This window comes from Squalius cephalus (genome assembly GCF_949319135.1).
Source record: "Squalius cephalus genome assembly, chromosome: 24".
Classification (NCBI taxonomy): Eukaryota; Metazoa; Chordata; class Actinopteri; order Cypriniformes; family Leuciscidae; genus Squalius; species Squalius cephalus.
This window is the reverse complement of record NC_137145.1, coordinates 21,143,263-21,161,834: the sequence shown is the minus strand read 5'-3', so window position 1 is coordinate 21,161,834 and position 18,572 is coordinate 21,143,263. Positions and strand designations below refer to the sequence as shown.

Here is an 18,572-nt window from a genome sequence, read left to right as displayed (position 1 = left end):
TGGCAGATACTTGCACCACCAGAATCTGCCTGCAGTGACCACCTTACCCTCCCTTCCTCGTGGAGTAAAGTTCATGATCCTCTTCTGACTCCAACGTTAAAGCCTAGACTAAGAAGGAAGAGGGCGACCCAGACTGCTGTATCCGTCTCTGAGACTGCAGAGTCAGCTGCAGTCACTGTAGAGGCAGTCAAGCTAACCTCAGTCACTCCTGAGTCGGCCAAGACAGTTACCTCAGAGGTGGTTAAGGTTGAGGCAGTCATTGCAGAAGTTCCATAGTCTGTTCCTGTCATTTCAGAGTCAGTCAAGCCCACTCCAGTGATTTCAGAGTCAGTCAAGCCCGCTCCAGTCATTTCGAAGTTAACAGCAGTCACCCCTAAGGCGGTCACTTTAAATGTAGTCACTTCAGAGGCCGCCACATCCACTGGATTCAGTAGGGGTGTAACGATACGCGTATTCGTATCGAACCGTTCGGTACGAGGCTTTCGGTTTGGTTTTCGTTACGCATTACGTACCGAACGGTTCGTTGGACCATTTTTTCTGCCGACAAAAATTCCGTTATTTCAAATGAAGGCGCGTCGCCATTGGCAAGCGCGGCGCGACCACAACATCAACTGGCAAATGCAATGTAAGGAACGACACTGAGCTACTCTTATTGTGTTTGTGTGGACCGTTTATCAGTTTTGACCTGTGAAGTGGGACTCGCGAGCCCTATGCGCGAGCCTGATCAAGCAACACTACCAAACGGCGCTAAGAGATCCAGACCAGTAAAGAAAGCATTTGAATTTCAAATGCTTTTTGAATTCGCCACAGAAGTAATAACATCGCTGCGAGATCTAGTGAGAAACATGCACATTTCTCTGTTATTAACGGATCAAACAGCGCTGACGTGGAAACCAGGAAGAAACATCGTGCCATGAATGAACTGGCCGGTGTCCACAGATCAGCAATATTCACCGTGGAATGGATTTACTGTAGTAACACTAACTGCAAGGTATGGAAGTTTGTCAGGAATAGTGGGCTATAATGCTTTCAAGTAACATTACGTCGGTTTTATTTTGACATTATGAATACAATTATTGCTGCCCTCAAATGTTAATCTGAACTAAAATAAACCTTTGTTTATAACTAGCCTACTACTACAATATTACATTTCATTTTGTCCAAGGAGCTGTTTTGTTTTATATGCTCATAAGTAGAGTCAAGTATAGCTCCATTATTGTTCAGTAAAAAAAGTAACAAAAAAAATAAATAAAAAAAATCATACTTTATGATGTTAGTTTCATTAAATAAAATAATAATAATAAAAAAAAAAATTCAAGGAAATTTCTCTGGCATTTATTTATTTTTGCTGTATGGAAAACGTACCGAACCGAACCGTACCGAACCGTGACACAAGTGTATCGTATCGAACCGAACCGTGAATTTTGTGAACCGTTACACCCCTAGGATTCAGTCCAGAAATGGCCGATCGCACATTATTGTGCCCCCGGAAGCAGAAGCGAAGGAGAGCCCATGTCGTGCAATTCAATTTTAATTTTCAGGAGGCCCCAAGTCCATTGGTCCAGGAGGACCCAAATCAGGAGGTCCCAAGTCCGTTGCAGTCTCCTGACAATGCCCTTGAATAAGCTTTAATCAGCCATGTTCTCATAACAATTAAAGAGAATCTCAGCAGCAAAGAAGAATACAACGGTTTATATAGTGAAAGACACATAGCAAATTAAAAATAACATGACATATTACTCATTATTCAATTCAATTCAATTTATTAATGGATAGCCCCTTGAGATGCAACTTCTCATTTTCAAGAGAGTCTAAATACACATATTCATAATACAACAGAAAAAACAAAAACAAACAAACAAACAACCAAAAACAAATGCTCAAAACAATTGAGATTATCATCACATCATTCTTACGAAAAATGTTACAATTCTTAGCAACTCTTACGAAAAATAAGTTAATTCAAGTGCGCTATTAGTATACTTCTTTTAAACTAAAAATAAGAAAATATACTTTCAGTCTACTTTTAACTTCTTAGAAATATACTGAAAATTGCACTTAAGAAGGCTATACTTGACTTATAATGACAGAAAAGTCTAATTTGGCCTTAACATGTATTCAGTCTTTTGATCGAGATATAGTTAAAAGTATTATTAAGTATTCTAAGTATACTTGGCTTGTATTTAATCTTTTAATTGAGTAGCCTATTAAATACTTTTTTTCCACATAGTTTTACATACAGTCTTATAAACTCACACTGTTTGAAAATATTGATTTATAAAGAAAACAGATATGTTCCTATTCTGAGTATCTGATTTTTGTGTAGGCTAGTCCACTTGTAGTGTACATAGGATTTTACTTCAAATCTACAGTACTTAACTCTTTCCTGACCACTGACTGAATTTTAAGTCTATCAGTGTTTTACACAACTTATTACACTATATTACACAACTTCTGAAAGAGTACAGAATCTCTGGATCAAAACTCGGGAGAAGAAGAAGCTGAAAGTGATGCTGCTTCTCAATTCGCCCTTAAAAGTATACTCTTTTTGTGAAGAAAAAGTACATAGGTTTGAGTGTGTAGCAGAAGAGTAGACAGGCTTTTGGACATTCTATCACGTCATACAATTGCGTCTTTAATGGTTGCTCTCTGACGCATCCTGTCACAGTAAACTGGCCTGTCAATCCTCTTGTCAGAGATAAAACCCTCCATATTTCTTCATTTAATTTTCTACCGTATCAGAGAGAAATGCAGTAGCACATTGAATGATCTTGCAGTCGCGGGTCTTTCATGCAGAGAACTCTCCTCATATAAATGCATAATGATGCATTGAAAAGTTAATGGCCAAATGGATCTTTATAAAAGTCCACATTGCAGATGAAATAATACATGGATAACATTAAATAAATGTTTTTTTATATCAGGTTAAACTTTGACTAGTCACTCAAACCTTTATCTAAACCTCTCACTGTCGGTCGCACATATCCGTCATGTTTTGTAGTTTAACACTTTTTACTCATGTTTGTAGTCAACACAGTCTCACCCCCAAACGTCACATACTGACACGTCTTGACCAAACGGCAATATACGACGAAAAGGGTACCCCTAAAACGTCCGTATGTGACTATTCGGGTTATGGGTAGGTTTAGGTATGCGTTAGGGTACCGCTAAGAGGCGCTGCTGGTGCGCTTATGTCTTCGTCTCATATGGACGTTTTAGGGGTACCCTTTTCGTCGTATATTGCCGTTTGGTCAAGACGCGTCAGTATGTGACGTTTTGGGGTGAGACCGGGCTGTTGTAGTTCCTCCTGCAAAGAGCAATGGGTTGTGGACACTATTATCCTTTAGAGTGAGCATGGATACATACTTCAAAAATCCACCAGAAATAGTAGACCATCCGGGGCCTTCTGGCATACTCTTTTCAACAAACTATGCTTTTCGGTACACTTATTTTAACCTCACATACTGTTTAGGATGGATAGTATGGACATTGAGACTCAGGGATGATAGAAGATTCCTCATGCAAATGTAAAATAATGTGAATCATCAAACATTAAACGGCATGTAAATCAAAACTGCCTAACATTACTGAATGAAATGTAGACCCAGGACAAGCTACAGGACTGTGAAGTTTTGGTGGTGTTGATAGACTCGATCTACTCCATCTGAATCCCATCGGGACGAAGTCTTTGACAAAAATGAAATTTCCTAAGCTTTTTGTTTAAAATGTTGCCTTTTTTATGAAACTTACCCACATTCAAGTGTTGATAAAAAAGGATGCATGAAGATAGAATATATATTTTTTAATTAGTTAAAGTACAGCTAAAGGTATATTTCAAGTATATTAAAAAAATCCCTAAATAGGAACATAGTAGTATATACTGAAAGGGCAAAAATAATATATAAATAGTAAACTATAAGAATGATGTTATGTTCACTTAAAGAAAACTTACAAGTATACTTGCAGTATAAAACCACTAAACTAGTAGTTTACTGAGAGTACTACACTTCAAAGTGTATAAACTAAAAAATGTCAAATGTACTAAAAATGTACTACTAGTATTAAAATAGTAAACTACTAGTATACTAATAAGTTCACTTGTAGTACAGATGCAGTACAAATGAGAAAAATTGGTTGAACTATAGTACTGGCAACTAAAGTATTTTAGTAGTACTCATAGTACTGGCATATATTTAGAGGAACTAAGAAAATTTTTGAGGTAGGTCTCATTGACTTTTGTGGAGAGGTTATACCCAGTGCCCCTGTATCTCCTGTTTCTCCAGAATACCCGCCCAGTCTCCCTCTCCCACCTTTTCAATAAGACAGTTCCTCAGCCCGCCTCCGCTGAAGTCCTTCATCCCCTCTGCAGTTTCCATTGGCATTGAGAACCTGCCAAGTGTCTACAGGCCATCAGCTCTACCCAACACTGAGGATCCCGTCTCCGCCTCCGGGCCCATCGCTCCACCTCGGCCTGTCAACACTCTCGCGGCGCCGCCTTGGCTAAATAAATGAAAAAAATAAGTATAAGATGTATAATGAGGGATATTTTAAGTCAGACCAGACTCAGAAGTTCTTTTTCAAAAAACATTTCAATTATGTGGAGCCTGTGCAGGTGTATTTAGGCAGTGATGTATCAGGTAAAGAGCGCTATTGTCAGTAGATACCAGTGAAAGAAACTCTGAAGGCATTTCTGAAAAATGGATCTATTAAAGAGCAGTATGACAAGGCCAAGGGGCAAACATCACAAAATCCCCATATACTTCAGGATATAAGGGATGGGAGAAATTTTAAAGAAAACACATTCTTTTTAAAGAGTCTTCATCAGTTGTGTCTCTGATTTGATTTTATATCAAGATGCAATTGAGGTAGTTAATCCCGTTGGCTCTGGATAAAAAAAAAAAAAAAAAAAACACAAACTAGTTGCTGTGTACATGACACTTTCAGACATAGATAGATCATCTATTGATCCTATGCAATTGGTCATGCTTTGTAGAAAGGAAGATTTAAAAAATTTTGGCCAGCAACAAGTTTTCACACCTCTTTTGAGTGATCTCAAGGACATTTGGAATTGTAGAGAGACAGTGAGGGGAGCAGTGATTGCCATTGTTGGAGATAACTTGGGGTCACATAACATCTGAAAATTTCAGTAAGAGTAGACATTATTGTCTTATAAATAGATACATGTTTGAAAGCAAAGGCACAGAGTTAGGTCCAACAAGAACAAAACAGAATTACCAAAATAGTGTGGCAATGTCTGAAGGACAAGAAGTCTGTGATAGTGTCAAGTTTGACTGTGTTCAGTATTCTAAAACACTTCCATGTTTGGCACATGATTTTTTTTGAGGGATTTGTTTCAACAGATCTGGCTTTATACATAAAACAGCTTGTCACTGTAGGAAAACACTTCAGCTATGTTCAGATGAACAGAAACATACCTTCAAGTACTGAGGAAGTGACATGAATAATAAGCCATTTGAAATAAAACCAGATAGTGGAAAGTTGACAGGACATGCAGCTCAGAACTGGTGTCTGCTTTGATCGCTCCCAATAGCAATCGGGGATCGAATAAAAAAAGTCCACTTGATGATGAAATTTGGCCATTGTGCTTAAAGTTGAGGGAGCTTGTTTAAGTGATATGTGCACCGAAAATGATCAAGTAGCCTTCATGAAATGTCATTATTTACTTCACTACCCTGAACTCACACTTAAATTTGGACCACTGATTAGACTATGTAGCCTACTTAGTAAGTAACCACACATATTTTAAACAGTGTGAAAGAAAATCAAAAACCTATGGGAGCACAAAAGCTGAACGACATCAGCTATTGCAAGCCTATTTGAGTGCTGGCTCCATCTTTCCTCCAAATGTGCAAGTAGGTGAAGTTTCACAGTCACTCATATAACACCCGTATTCAAGAAGCTGTAAGGATGCAAGGCATTCATGACTCCTGACATGTAACACATTTGTTACATTAACTGCTACATACAAAGGAACCAGGTACCAGACATCAATGGTTGTTGTGGAAGATCACACTGATGCTCTATACACATTCAGGAAAAATTTAAATGATTCTGATTGTAATGATTCCACTGGTGGCAAGTTTGAAGAACCCAAGTGTAGTATTTATTTAAATACAAACATGAACAAACTCAAAATAAACAAAGCCTTGGCTTGACATGGAACTTTAACATTAACTCAACAAACAGTGGTTGCACCAACAATACTAGATAAGGACGAATGGCAAACACGAGGGCTTAAATACACAAGGACTAGTGTCTAAACATAACAGGTTCTTTTTCATTAATCAATGACAACATGACACAAGAGACTAGGGAAGCGCATGACAGGATCACATGAGTGCAAAGAATCACTTGACAAGACAGGAGACATGACTGTAACATGAAACCAAAACAAACTATACATTGCACTGATACACTTCTCAAAATTATTATTTGTTGTTGAAAAGTGTAAATTAGTCCAAGTTGTTGATCTGGGTCTACACTTTCTGCAACATGATTTTGAGGCGGATGAGGACGAAAAGGGCCATCATTGCAGCCTGTGCATATGCATCAGATACTGTGTGCGAGAGAGATCTCAGGACTGGTGGGAGCATATTCTGCTAGATAGTGTAAATGAGGCCTTATTCATCTCTTCAAGAGTAGAGATTAGTCATTCGTATATATGTGATATACAGTTGATAAAAAAACAGCTTATTTGGGTTTTAAGCCATATTCATGATCAATGAAGTAGAAATATGTACATTTGTCAAATGATTAATTTACTGTTATTAAATACTTTGTCACGTTTCTACAGTACATCTGTTAATTTAGATTTTTATGTTCAATATTTAATTTAGATAATAAAAATGTTGTAGTTACTCAGCCAAGCAACTGTCCCAACTCTTCAACATTCGCAGTATCATGGATCCAGTCCATTTACAAATCAAATCAAGAGTCCTACATCCATTCCAGTCCCAGTTCAAAGTGCAGCATGAGTGTCAGATTTTCAAAAACCCTGGGGTAAGATGACACCAAATGTAAGAACCTGTCTTGCACAAGGAAAGCAACCTGAAGCCTCAGATAGGAGACACATGGTTAGGGTGATTGTGGATTCCATTAAAGAGGTTAAATCCAACCAAGCGGCAATGTTCAGAAATTGCACAGTCAATCATCCAGAAGTATCTAAACAGATTTAGTGACAAAACAGAGGAAGGAGAGTTAATTGGATGTGGTCACTACTCTTTGTTGTGTCAGTTGAAGACAAGGGTGGAACATCTTAACCGGAACAAAACAATGGCTCGACATACAAAACCTAAACGAACAAGAGACAAAGTGGATGATTGCCAATCCTCAACATCTAAATCCGCTAAACTGGATAGATATGGTTGTGTGAATTGGAACATTACTGAACTTCCTGAAGGGGAAACATTTGAGACTTTATAGATAAAGAGAAAGGAGATGCTTAGTCTATTTCACAAAGAAGGACCTTATTGCTCAGCGTCATAGCATTAATGCCAGCCCTCCACCCAGTATCTCAGATCTTCAGGCAAGGTGGCCTTTTCTCTTCATTAAGAGATTCTTATGCACTCATTTTGATGAACTGACTGGGATTGATCCTGACATCAGATTAAAGGAATACCAAAGGAAAAAGTATTATCTACTTCTTCAAAAATCTAAATTCCAGGTGGAAAAAAAAAGTTAGAACAGTCCTCAAAGACATCGACAGAGAGGGCAGAGATGTTGACCCAGGCCTTGCAGCTGTCCTGTTGATAATGGCCCACTTGAAAGAAAAGGATGAATCACTGTTCCTTTTAGCCAATGTGAGGAGTTTTCATTTATATAATTGATAAATTGATGTAACTGACAGTTAGAAAAACTGTGTGTGTGTGTGTGTGTGTGTGTGTGTGTGTGTGTGTGTGTGTGTGTGTGTGTGTGTGTGTTGGTCACAACAACTTCGACAGATGCAAAGACCAGACTTTCACTTCCTTCTACTTCAAGGCTGATCATGCTTGATAAGATCCTTTAATGCAGTGGTTCTCAACCTGCGGCCCGTCGAAACTGCAAATGCGGCACACAATATGCTGACCACATTTAAAAAAGTTTCCAGTTTTACAATTTATTTATTTTTTAAATTAAATTAAAATGGTTTAAACAAATATAAGTTTGAACTGATTTTATTTATTTTTTTTGTCATATAAAATAATTTTGGTGATCACATATTATTTTCAGACATGCGCAGACCTACTATGTACTGACGCAACGCAGTTAACGAACACTTACAAGTGCACACTGGCAGAATTCCAATAGTATCAGTAGCCACTATTTTTGTTAATGGACAAATGTATTATTAGAGGAGAAAAGCGTAATGAGGAACATACCAATGAAGGAGCACATGCTAACAAGAAGAGTCGTAGCAGTAAAGGTAGGAGAGTACTGGAAGAATGGAAGAATCAGTTTGCTGTCAATGAGCGAGATGGGAAGCCTGTTTTCTCTGTAGTAAAGTGGCATATGCAAAACATACAATGTCAAACGACATGTGAATTTGATGTGTTTGTTTCATATAGTTGTGTCATAATCCTCAGTCAGCATGCATGTCACCCCTGCAGTACATTTCCCATCATCCTCTCTGGCTACCACCTGTTCACACTCAACAATCACCACACCTGTCTGCATCAGCCTCATCATTTCCTCCATAAAAGCCAGCACCAAACACATTTCTCTTCACTACCTGAAACAAGACTTTCATTCACATGCCAGTATCACCAGGACTATCTGCAATCAAGAGACTCACCTGCTAATCACGTGTGTCATTCAATAAACTAAAAAAAAAAAAAAACACAAACTAGTTGCTGTGTACATGACACTTTCAGACATAGATAGATCATCTATTGATCCTATGCAATTGGTCATGCTTTGTAGAAAGGAAGATTTAAAAAATTTTGGCCAGCAACAAGTTTTCACACCTCTTTTGAGTGATCTCAAGGACATTTGGAATTGTAGAGAGACAGTGAGGGGAGCAGTGATTGCCATTGTTGGAGATAACTTGGGGTCACATAACATCTGAAAATTTCAGTAAGAGTAGACATTATTGTCTTATAAATAGATACATGTTTGAAAGCAAAGGCACAGAGTTAGGTCCAACAAGAACAAAACAGAGTTACCAAAATAGTGTGGCAATGTCTGAAGGACAAGAAGTCTGTGATAGTGTCAAGTTTGACTGTGTTCAGTATTCTAAAACACTTCCATGTTTGGCACATGATTTTTTTTGAGGGATTTGTTTCAACAGATCTGGCTTTATACATAAAACAGCTTGTCACTGTAGGAAAACACTTCAGCTATGTTCAGATGAACAGAAACATACCTTCAAGTACTGAGGAAGTGACATGAATAATAAGCCATTTGAAATAAAACCAGATAGTGGAAAGTTGACAGGACATGCAGCTCAGAACTGGTGTCTGCTTTGATCGCTCCCAATAGCAATCGGGGATCGAATAAAAAAAGTCCACTTGATGATGAAATTTGGCCATTGTGCTTAAAGTTGAGGGAGCTTGTTTAAGTGATATGTGCACCGAAAATGATCAAGTAGCCTTCATGAAATGTCATTATTTACTTCACTACCCTGAACTCACACTTAAATTTGGACCACTGATTAGACTATGTAGCCTACTTAGTAAGTAACCACACATATTTTAAACAGTGTGAAAGAAAATCAAAAACCTATGGGAGCACAAAAGCTGAACGACATCAGCTATTGCAAGCCTATTTGAGTGCTGGCTCCATCTTTCCTCCAAATGTGCAAGTAGGTGAAGTTTCACAGTCACTCATATAACACCCGTATTCAAGAAGCTGTAAGGATGCAAGGCATTCATGACTCCTGACATGTAACACATTTGTTACATTAACTGCTACATACAAAGGAACCAGGTACCAGACATCAATGGTTGTTGTGGAAGATCACACTGATGCTCTATACACATTCAGGAAAAATTTAAATGATTCTGATTGTAATGATTCCACTGGTGGCAAGTTTGAAGAACCCAAGTGTAGTATTTATTTAAATACAAACATGAACAAACTCAAAATAAACAAAGCCTTGGCTTGACATGGAACTTTAACATTAACTCAACAAACAGTGGTTGCACCAACAATACTAGATAAGGACGAATGGCAAACACGAGGGCTTAAATACACAAGGACTAGTGTCTAAACATAACAGGTTCTTTTTCATTAATCAATGACAACATGACACAAGAGACTAGGGAAGCGCATGACAGGATCACATGAGTGAACTGCTAACGCAGTTAACGAACACTTACAAGTGCACACTGGCAGAATTCCAATAGTATCAGTAGCCACTATTTTTGTTAATGGACAAATGTATTATTAGAGGAGAAAAGCGTAATGAGGAACATACCAATGAAGGAGCACATGCTAACAAGAAGAGTCGTAGCAGTAAAGGTAGGAGAGTACTGGAAGAATGGAAGAATCAGTTTGCTGTCAATGAGCGAGATGGGAAGCCTGTTTTCTCTGTAGTAAAGTGGCATATGCAAAACATACAATGTCAAACGACATGTGAATTTGATGTGTTTGTTTCATATAGTTGTGTCATAATCCTCAGTCAGCATGCATGTCACCCCTGCAGTACATTTCCCATCATCCTCTCTGGCTACCACCTGTTCACACTCAACAATCACCACACCTGTCTGCATCAGCCTCATCATTTCCTCCATAAAAGCCAGCACCAAACACATTTCTCTTCACTACCTGAAACAAGACTTTCATTCACATGCCAGTATCACCAGGACTATCTGCAATCAAGAGACTCACCTGCTAATCACGTGTGTCATTCAATAAACTCCATTCATAGTTTACCTGTGTTTGCAATCTTCTGTTCCTTGACAACTTGTATTTTAATGGCCGCGGGAATGCGGCCAACTCTCGGCCGTGCTAGCAGATTCTGTGCGAGATTCAGAGATGGTCTTATATTAGGGAGATGAGAGGGCCTATACCTCTTACCATTGGAGAAAGCGTAATGGCTACTTGGATCACATGAGGCACCTCAGCCTATCATGTAATGGCAGTGACGTCAGTGGAAGCTGTTCAAATTTTTATGTAACCATTGAAACAATGTTGAGTCAGTGTTGATGCGTCAACGCTGATTACATTGAAATGACATTAGAAAGTGATGTTGCTTTACCATCACTCTTGCACCCTCGGTTAATATTGAAATAATGTTCAGATTTCAATCACAAATCAGTGGTGTTAATATTGCTTCAACATTACAAAGTGATGTTTCAATGTCACTTTTGCACCCTCAGTTAATATTGAAATAATGTTCAGATTTCAACCACAAATCAATAGTGTTAATATTGCTTCAACATTACAAAGTGATGTTGTTTCAACGTCACTTTTGCACCCTCGGTTAAAATTGAAATAATTTTCAGATTTCAATCACAAATCAGTGGTGTTAATATTGCTTCGACATTACAAAGTGATGTTGTTTTTGCATCACTCTTGCACCCTCAGTTAATGGTGAAGCAATGTTGAGATTTCAACCAAAAATCAACGGTAATAGTATTGATTCAACATTACAAAGTGATATTTTATCAACATCACTTTTGCACCCTCAGTTAATGTTGAAACTGATTACACTACATCACCGATGCTGAATCAATACTGAAATTAACCAAAATAATCAATGGTAGTATTGAATCAACGTTACACTAAGATGTTGAATCTACATCACTGCTGTTGAATCAACTCTGAAATTAACTAAAATAATCTTTGGTAATATGGTTTGATCAATGTTACAATGTGATGTTGATTCTAAATACATTTTGTTAAAACACTGAAAATACAACTGAAAAGGAATGTCAAACAATGTTGCCATCTGATGTAGCAAGTTAATGTTGAAACATTAATATTTCAACTACACTTCAATGGTACGTCAACAAATTCCTGACCATTTAAAAATTTGACAAAAACCTTTTAAAATATAAATGACACCTTTCCAGCAGTTGAGTCAATTTATTTTATTCAATCAATCAATGACAAAAATATATTAAAATATCATTCTTTAAAAAAGAAAGGGGGAGAAATAGGACAAAAGCATTTCAACCTTTAAAAATAAAATTGGCTTCAGAAGTCTGATGTCATAACTACAGGTGGTCCAACGGTTCAGGTTTTTAAAAATCTGTCTTACATCAGACTACTGCCTCTTTTCCTTTGGGTTCTCTGAAATCTGAAAAAGAAAGCATGATGTTACTCAAGAGCAAGTCAATTCAGTTGCCACATTCAAGAATGTTAATATACTAGTAAACACAATATGATTCACTTTTTAAAAAAGTTGCTAATATTCTTTACACATAATATTCTAACGATGCTTAAAGTATCGTTAAATTCTGTTAATTTAATTTATTTTTCTAAAATCTATTAATGCTTCAATATCAAAAGAAAGCACTATGGCAGGGGGGTCCGATTTTATCTCCAGCCCTAATTAAACACACCTGAGGCAGCTAATCAAGCTAATCAAGGTCATTAGGATCAATGAAAACTTCCAGGCAGGTGTTGGAGCTAAACTCTTTATGAAGAGGAACAAACACCTATGAGCTATAGCCATTAACTATATCTCAGTTCATTTTCTGTGAAACTACATAACATTCAAGAAACAAGTTTATTTTGTAGAATAAAAGAACTTAGGTTTTTTCAATGACAATTTCTTTAAAGGGATGGTTCAGCCCGAAATGAAAATTCTGTCATCACTTATTCACCCTCAAGTTGTTCCAAACCTGTATGAGTTTCTTTCTTCTGTTGAACACAAAAGAAGATATTTTAAAGAATGTTGGTAACCAGAAAGTTGACGGTGGCCATTGATTTCCAGTAGAAAATAAATACCATGGAAGTCAATGGCTACCATCAACTGTCTGGATGCCAACATTCTTCACTCTCTTCTTTTATGTGCAGTAGAAGAAAGAAATTCATACAGGTTTGGAACAACTTGAGGGTGAATAAATGATGACAGAATTTTCATTTCGGGCTGAACTATCCCTTTGAAGCTGCAGATTCACCTTATGTAGACCTTAATCTCTTTAAATATCACAAAATAGCCATGTCAGTCACTTTCTTAATAAACACAAGATGTTTTTTGTTATTGTGTTTCAGTGGAAACAAGCTAAACTGAATGGAAATCAGTTACATTTCTCAAATTTAATACAGATTCAGGAATATGAATGATTACCTGATTAAGCAGTGATAAGTCCCAGGTCAGGTGATTATGCTGTCGACAACAACTCAGTGTATAATCAATGTCAGCATTATCAGGAGGGTGCTTCTTTTTTTTTTTTATTGCCCATCTTCGTCGGCCTTCATTCCTAAAGGAGCAATGTGCTCTGCATGCAAGCACTGATGGATGCAAGACATGGGCTATGTTTGCAGTGTAAATTTCTTGCTCATGTTCATGTTTGTAATAAACTTTACTAAAGCAATGTGCATTTTTTAAGTGTGTAGATGCACCATTGTTTGAAACTGTGCTAGAGAAGTCATGTAAGTATGTCAGGTGCTTCAACAAACAAGACTTCTGTACAGGATGCACCTATGTTTTCTCTCTAATGAGGAAGCATAATGGTGCGTTCTATTATGTCAACGAACCGACTCGGACCTCGGATATGACGTCACTTCCATACTTCAAGCGTTCTGGTATGTTTTGCTCGTCCGAGTGGGAGAAAAACATGGACGCCACCCGGAAATCTGTTGCTATGGTAGCACTGGCCGAGTACCAGGCGCTCCAAAATAAGTATGTGCTTACTAGTTTACCTTCTGTTAGCAACGCTAGCCACGTTAGTAACACCCGTTTGAAACAAGGCTTCATTCAATATTGCACTCACAGCAAGACCGATTCCCATACCCACAGGCAGTGATACGGACGCAGTAAGGTATTGCAGTAATACGACGAGTGATTAAAATTTAAACAACGTCATTTAAACAACCAAAGCGGTACAAAAACAATGAAAACAAGTAACACAGGGCGCAGCCATCTTGGATTCCGTATCGGAATTCTTGCTCGGTGTCCTCATGGTTCTCCAAACTTCCGAGCAGCAAAATCCGAGGAAAGGGGGCGTGTTGGTGCGTGTTGCTAGGCAACGTCTGTCTTCCTAGTCAGAACTCCGACACGGATAAATAATAGAACGCAGCATCAGACTACTGAGAAGTGTGCATGCAAAACCAAAATGGGCGTTTACCAATCAGAGGCCAATTTCAAACTACAATAAATGTTTTTCAACCATTTTTCAATAGACTTGCTAAACCACCCCACCCCTAAAGACCTGATACACCACCCTAGACGGATTGATCGATCTGGCGATCCGAGTTGATGCTAGATTGCAATGTCGAGATCAACGAGTCTTGCAGAGCCCGATTGCTAATACTGAAGATCAATTGTCTGCCGCTTCCAGCGACACGGCCGGTCACGTTCGATCCTGAGCCCATGCAGGTGGGCAGAACACGTCTTTCCCAGGAGGAGAAAGAGAGATGCAGGACCCAGGGACTGTGTTTTGTAATAAATTGTAGTCTGCCTCGACCCAGATTCCACTCCAAAATATATTTGAGAATGAGCTCATCCCCAAAATTTCTCGGTTACCATAGAGATGAAGGAAGTCACCATTTGGGTTGATTACATCCTGAGAAAATGGTCCCCAATTGTAGAATGGGAATGGGTGTGGGACACAGAGAACCATCTCAGACAATGGGATTCTCAGCCTGAAGGTAGATTATACTAGCTTTCCGCGCCAGAAAGGGAGGCCTTGTAGAAAAATATTTCTGATTCTCTTGCAGCCAAACTCATCCGCCCTTCTTCCCTTGCAGGCGTGGGTTTCTTTTTTGTGGAAAAGATGGTTTCCTGCGTCCCTGTATTTACTGCTGAACAGCATCACGGTAAAGAATACTTATGCTTTGCCGCTGATGTCTTCAGCTTTCGAACGACTGCAGGGTGCTTTCTTTTTCACAAAGTTGTATCTCCGCAACGCCTATCCTTTGGTTCGTATAAGGGAGGGGGATGAGTGGAAGACCACTTTTAATACCCCCAGGGGGCATTTTGAATATCTTGTTATGTCGTTTGGGCTGTCCAACGCTCCCGTGGTCTTCCAGGCACTGGTCAATAAAGTGCTGAGAGACATGGTCGACCAGCTCATATATATCTACCTGGATGCCATATTGATTTTGGAACATGAACATGAACTCCAGGAACATGTTCAGCACGTCAGACGAGTGCTTCAAGAGGTTGCTAGAGAATGGGCTTTATGTCAAGGCGGAGAAATGTGTTTTTCATGCCCAGTCAGTTCCCTTTTTGGAATATATTGTGTCGTCTAAGAAGTGTGCATGGATCCCGAAAAGGTTCAGGCTGTGATTGAAAATTGGCCAACTCCAGATTCCGTAAGGCCCTGCAGAGGTTTCTGGGCTTTGACAATTTTTACAGACGTTTTATTCATAATTACAGCCAGCTAGTGGCCCTTTTGACTGCCTTGACCTCCACCAAAACGACATTCAGGTGGTCCAGCATGGTTGATGCTGCATTCTCCAAACTGAAAAGCTGCTTTGTTTCAGCTCCAATTCTTATTGCCCCTGATTCTTCTCGTCAGTTTGTGGTGGAGGCCAATGTGTCATAGGTTGGGGTTGGCACAGTTCTTTCCCAGTGCTCTTTCACAGACAGCAAGATGCATCCCTGCGCATATTTTTCTCATCCTTTATCACCCACCGAACGCAATTATGACATTGGTAATAAAGAGTTGCTGGCTGTCAAGCTCGTCTTGGAGGAATGGCGTCATATGTTGACAGGTTTTGGGGGTATCTTTTATCATCTGAAATGACCATAAGAACCTTGAGTATGTCAGATCTGCCAAAAGGTTGAACTCTAGGCAGGCTCGGTGGGCTTTATTTTTCGGTCATTTTGATTTGATTTGGCCGTAAGGATACCCACTAGGTTGTTTGTTTGTGTCTGAGTTTATGGTTCAACGTCATCCGTTGGGGTCATTGTTCCAAGGTGGCTTATCATCCGGGGGTTAGTTGTACTACGTTTCTCATCAAGCAACGGTTCTGGTGGCAATCGATGGCCTGTGACATATTACTTTTTATTTTGGCCTGCTCAGTCTGTGCCACTGCTAAGACTTCCAATTGACCTCCTGCTGGACTCCTTCAACCGCTGTCAGTTCATTTGAGACACTGGTTCACTAGATTTTGTTACGGGTCTCCAGCCCTCACAGGGTAACACAGTAGTTTTGACCGTGATGGACCGGTCCTCGAAGGCAACTCATTTATCCCTCTGCCCAAAATCATCCAGAGAAAACAGCGGTTGCTGTCACTGATCACGTTTTTCCGCATTCATGGCTTCCCGATGGACGTGGTCTCTGACAGGGGGCCTCAGTTTGTCTCCAAATTTTGGAAGGAATTTTGTCATTAGTTGGGGGCGAGTGTTAGTCTTTCTTCTGGGTTTCATCCTCAGAGTAATGGTCAAATGGAGAGGGCCAACCAAGATCTTGAACGTTTGTTGCAGTGTTTGGTGTCTCCGAACCCATCATCTTGGAGTCAGCATCTTTAATGGGTTGAGTACGCGCATAACTTATTACCAGTGTCGTCTACAGGCCTGTCTCTGTTTGAGTGTAGCTTAGGTTGCCAGCCAATTATTTTCCAGATTCTGGAATCCGAAGTCGTGGTCCAGAGGTGCCGCCGCACTTGGAGGAGAGCCAGACAGAATCTCCTCCAGGTGGGTTCACAAACCAAGGCCCAGGCTGATCACCTCCGGTCAAAGCCTCTAGTCTATGTTGTTGGTCAAAAAGTGTGGCTTTCATCCAAGAATATTCCTCCTCGCATCGTCTGTAATAAACTTACCCCTAAATTCATTGGCCCATTTCCTGTCACCAAGATTATTAGTCCAGTTGCATTCAGCCTCAAACTTCCTCCAGCGTACAGGAAAATTCATCCCGTCTTCCATGTTTCCAAATTAAAACCAGTTTCATTCCACCATTAATCCGCCTGCCCTGGTTCCCCCACCGCCGTGACTCATAGATGGGGAATATTTGCATATTTGGTAAACGTATTCTGGACTCTAGGCAAAGGGGACGTAGATTTCAGTACTTGGTGGACTGGGAAGGTTACGGCCTGGAGTAGAGGAGTTTGAGGAGTAGAGGAGACAAATTGGATCAGTCTCTTATCGATGATTACAATCGCCAGGTAAGCTCCCCTGAAAGCGCCAGGAAGTGCTCTTAGGGGAGGGATACTGTCACGGTTCATTGTTCTGTGTGTTCATCTCTGCATGTCTGTCTGTCGCTGTCGCTGGTGTGATTGCTTGTTAGCGTTGCCTAGCAACCTCTGTGCTGACGAGTTAATCACCTATATCTGCCTCACATTTTGCTATGTTTGTTGTCAGATCGTTGTTTGCTTATGTCCTGTCATTGTTCTCACCAGTGTATCTTTTGTTCTCTGTTCCTTGTGTCTGCATCCAGCCATTGTGTGGATTTACTTGCCTGGTGTGGATTACTTCAGCCCATTGCAGTCTCCGTGCTATTAGGGACTGCTTCAGCTGCATGACAACTTCTGAACATTTGTTTTGCTTTATTTTTCTACACTATAAATTAAACTTTTGTTGCACTCGCAATTCACCCTTCGCCAGGAGTATGATTGACAGGCCATTTGACCATCCGCCGAATCCGCCATTTTGTCCGACAAAGCAGTCAGGAGAGTAAGTAGATTAACGTCGGTGGACTTGAACTTGAAAAATAGTGTGTACTGACATCTTTCCGCAGTTGAAACAACATTCCTTCTGATGTTTATTTATGTTTATTTGATGCTATAAATTAACTAGAAGGAAAAGTTGATTGGTTCATGAGCAGCTTTAACTGAGGCTCAACAGCGATCTGTCACGACACATTAAAGAGCCACAAAGCGGTATTTATTGTTACAAAAAAAGAAAAGAAAATTTAAATAACAAAATTTTAAAGTTGAGATTTTAGTAACCTGGTCTGTCCTGTCTGTTGGCACGTTGTCAGCGTCCTCTTTGCTCCTCAATGTATTTTTCACTACGTGAGAACATGATGTGTGGCGTGAGAGCGCTATGGCTTGTCGGACGCAGCAACAGTAACTAAAGGGACAGGTCTTTGCGGATGGTTAACTGGACCTTGAGTTTCTTTTCTGACAATAAATGCAGTCCTGATGATCTGGTAATGAGGTGCAGGTGCGGTGATTAGAACTCTGGTGAGTGCGCACACTGTGTGAGGGTGTGTTAATATTTTCTTATTGCTTAGACTTCACTTTTGACTGTTCTTGTGTAAGACACTGTCTGTATGTAACTTCTTCTTTCAATAATGTTACGTGCACATCGACACATCTAGACAAAACAAGAACTAGACCTTGGACAAACTGGTAAACTCAAGACGCGCACATACATTTTCTCACACACATCTCTTGTTACTATAGCCTATTTCTTAATATGCCAAATATGGTGAGAATTTACTCACTGTGATTGGACACCCAGGACATCCTTGATCTTATTGCCTGATCGTGTGTGTATAAAACCGACCCATCTT

General features: G+C 39.5%; 1 long non-coding RNA gene across 1 annotated transcript; it reads right to left on the bottom strand.

Moving 5' to 3' along the window:
- Positions 1–6,186: 6,186 nt before the first annotated feature.
- On the bottom strand, positions 6,187–8,731 carry LOC307153100. Its single transcript, XR_013820103.1, has 4 exons — positions 8,664–8,731; positions 8,379–8,491; positions 6,880–7,015; positions 6,187–6,617 (listed from the first exon to the last, which is right to left on the bottom strand). It is a non-coding gene; the product is annotated as an uncharacterized lncRNA (long non-coding RNA).
- Between the last annotated feature and the right edge of the window lie 9,841 nt (positions 8,732–18,572).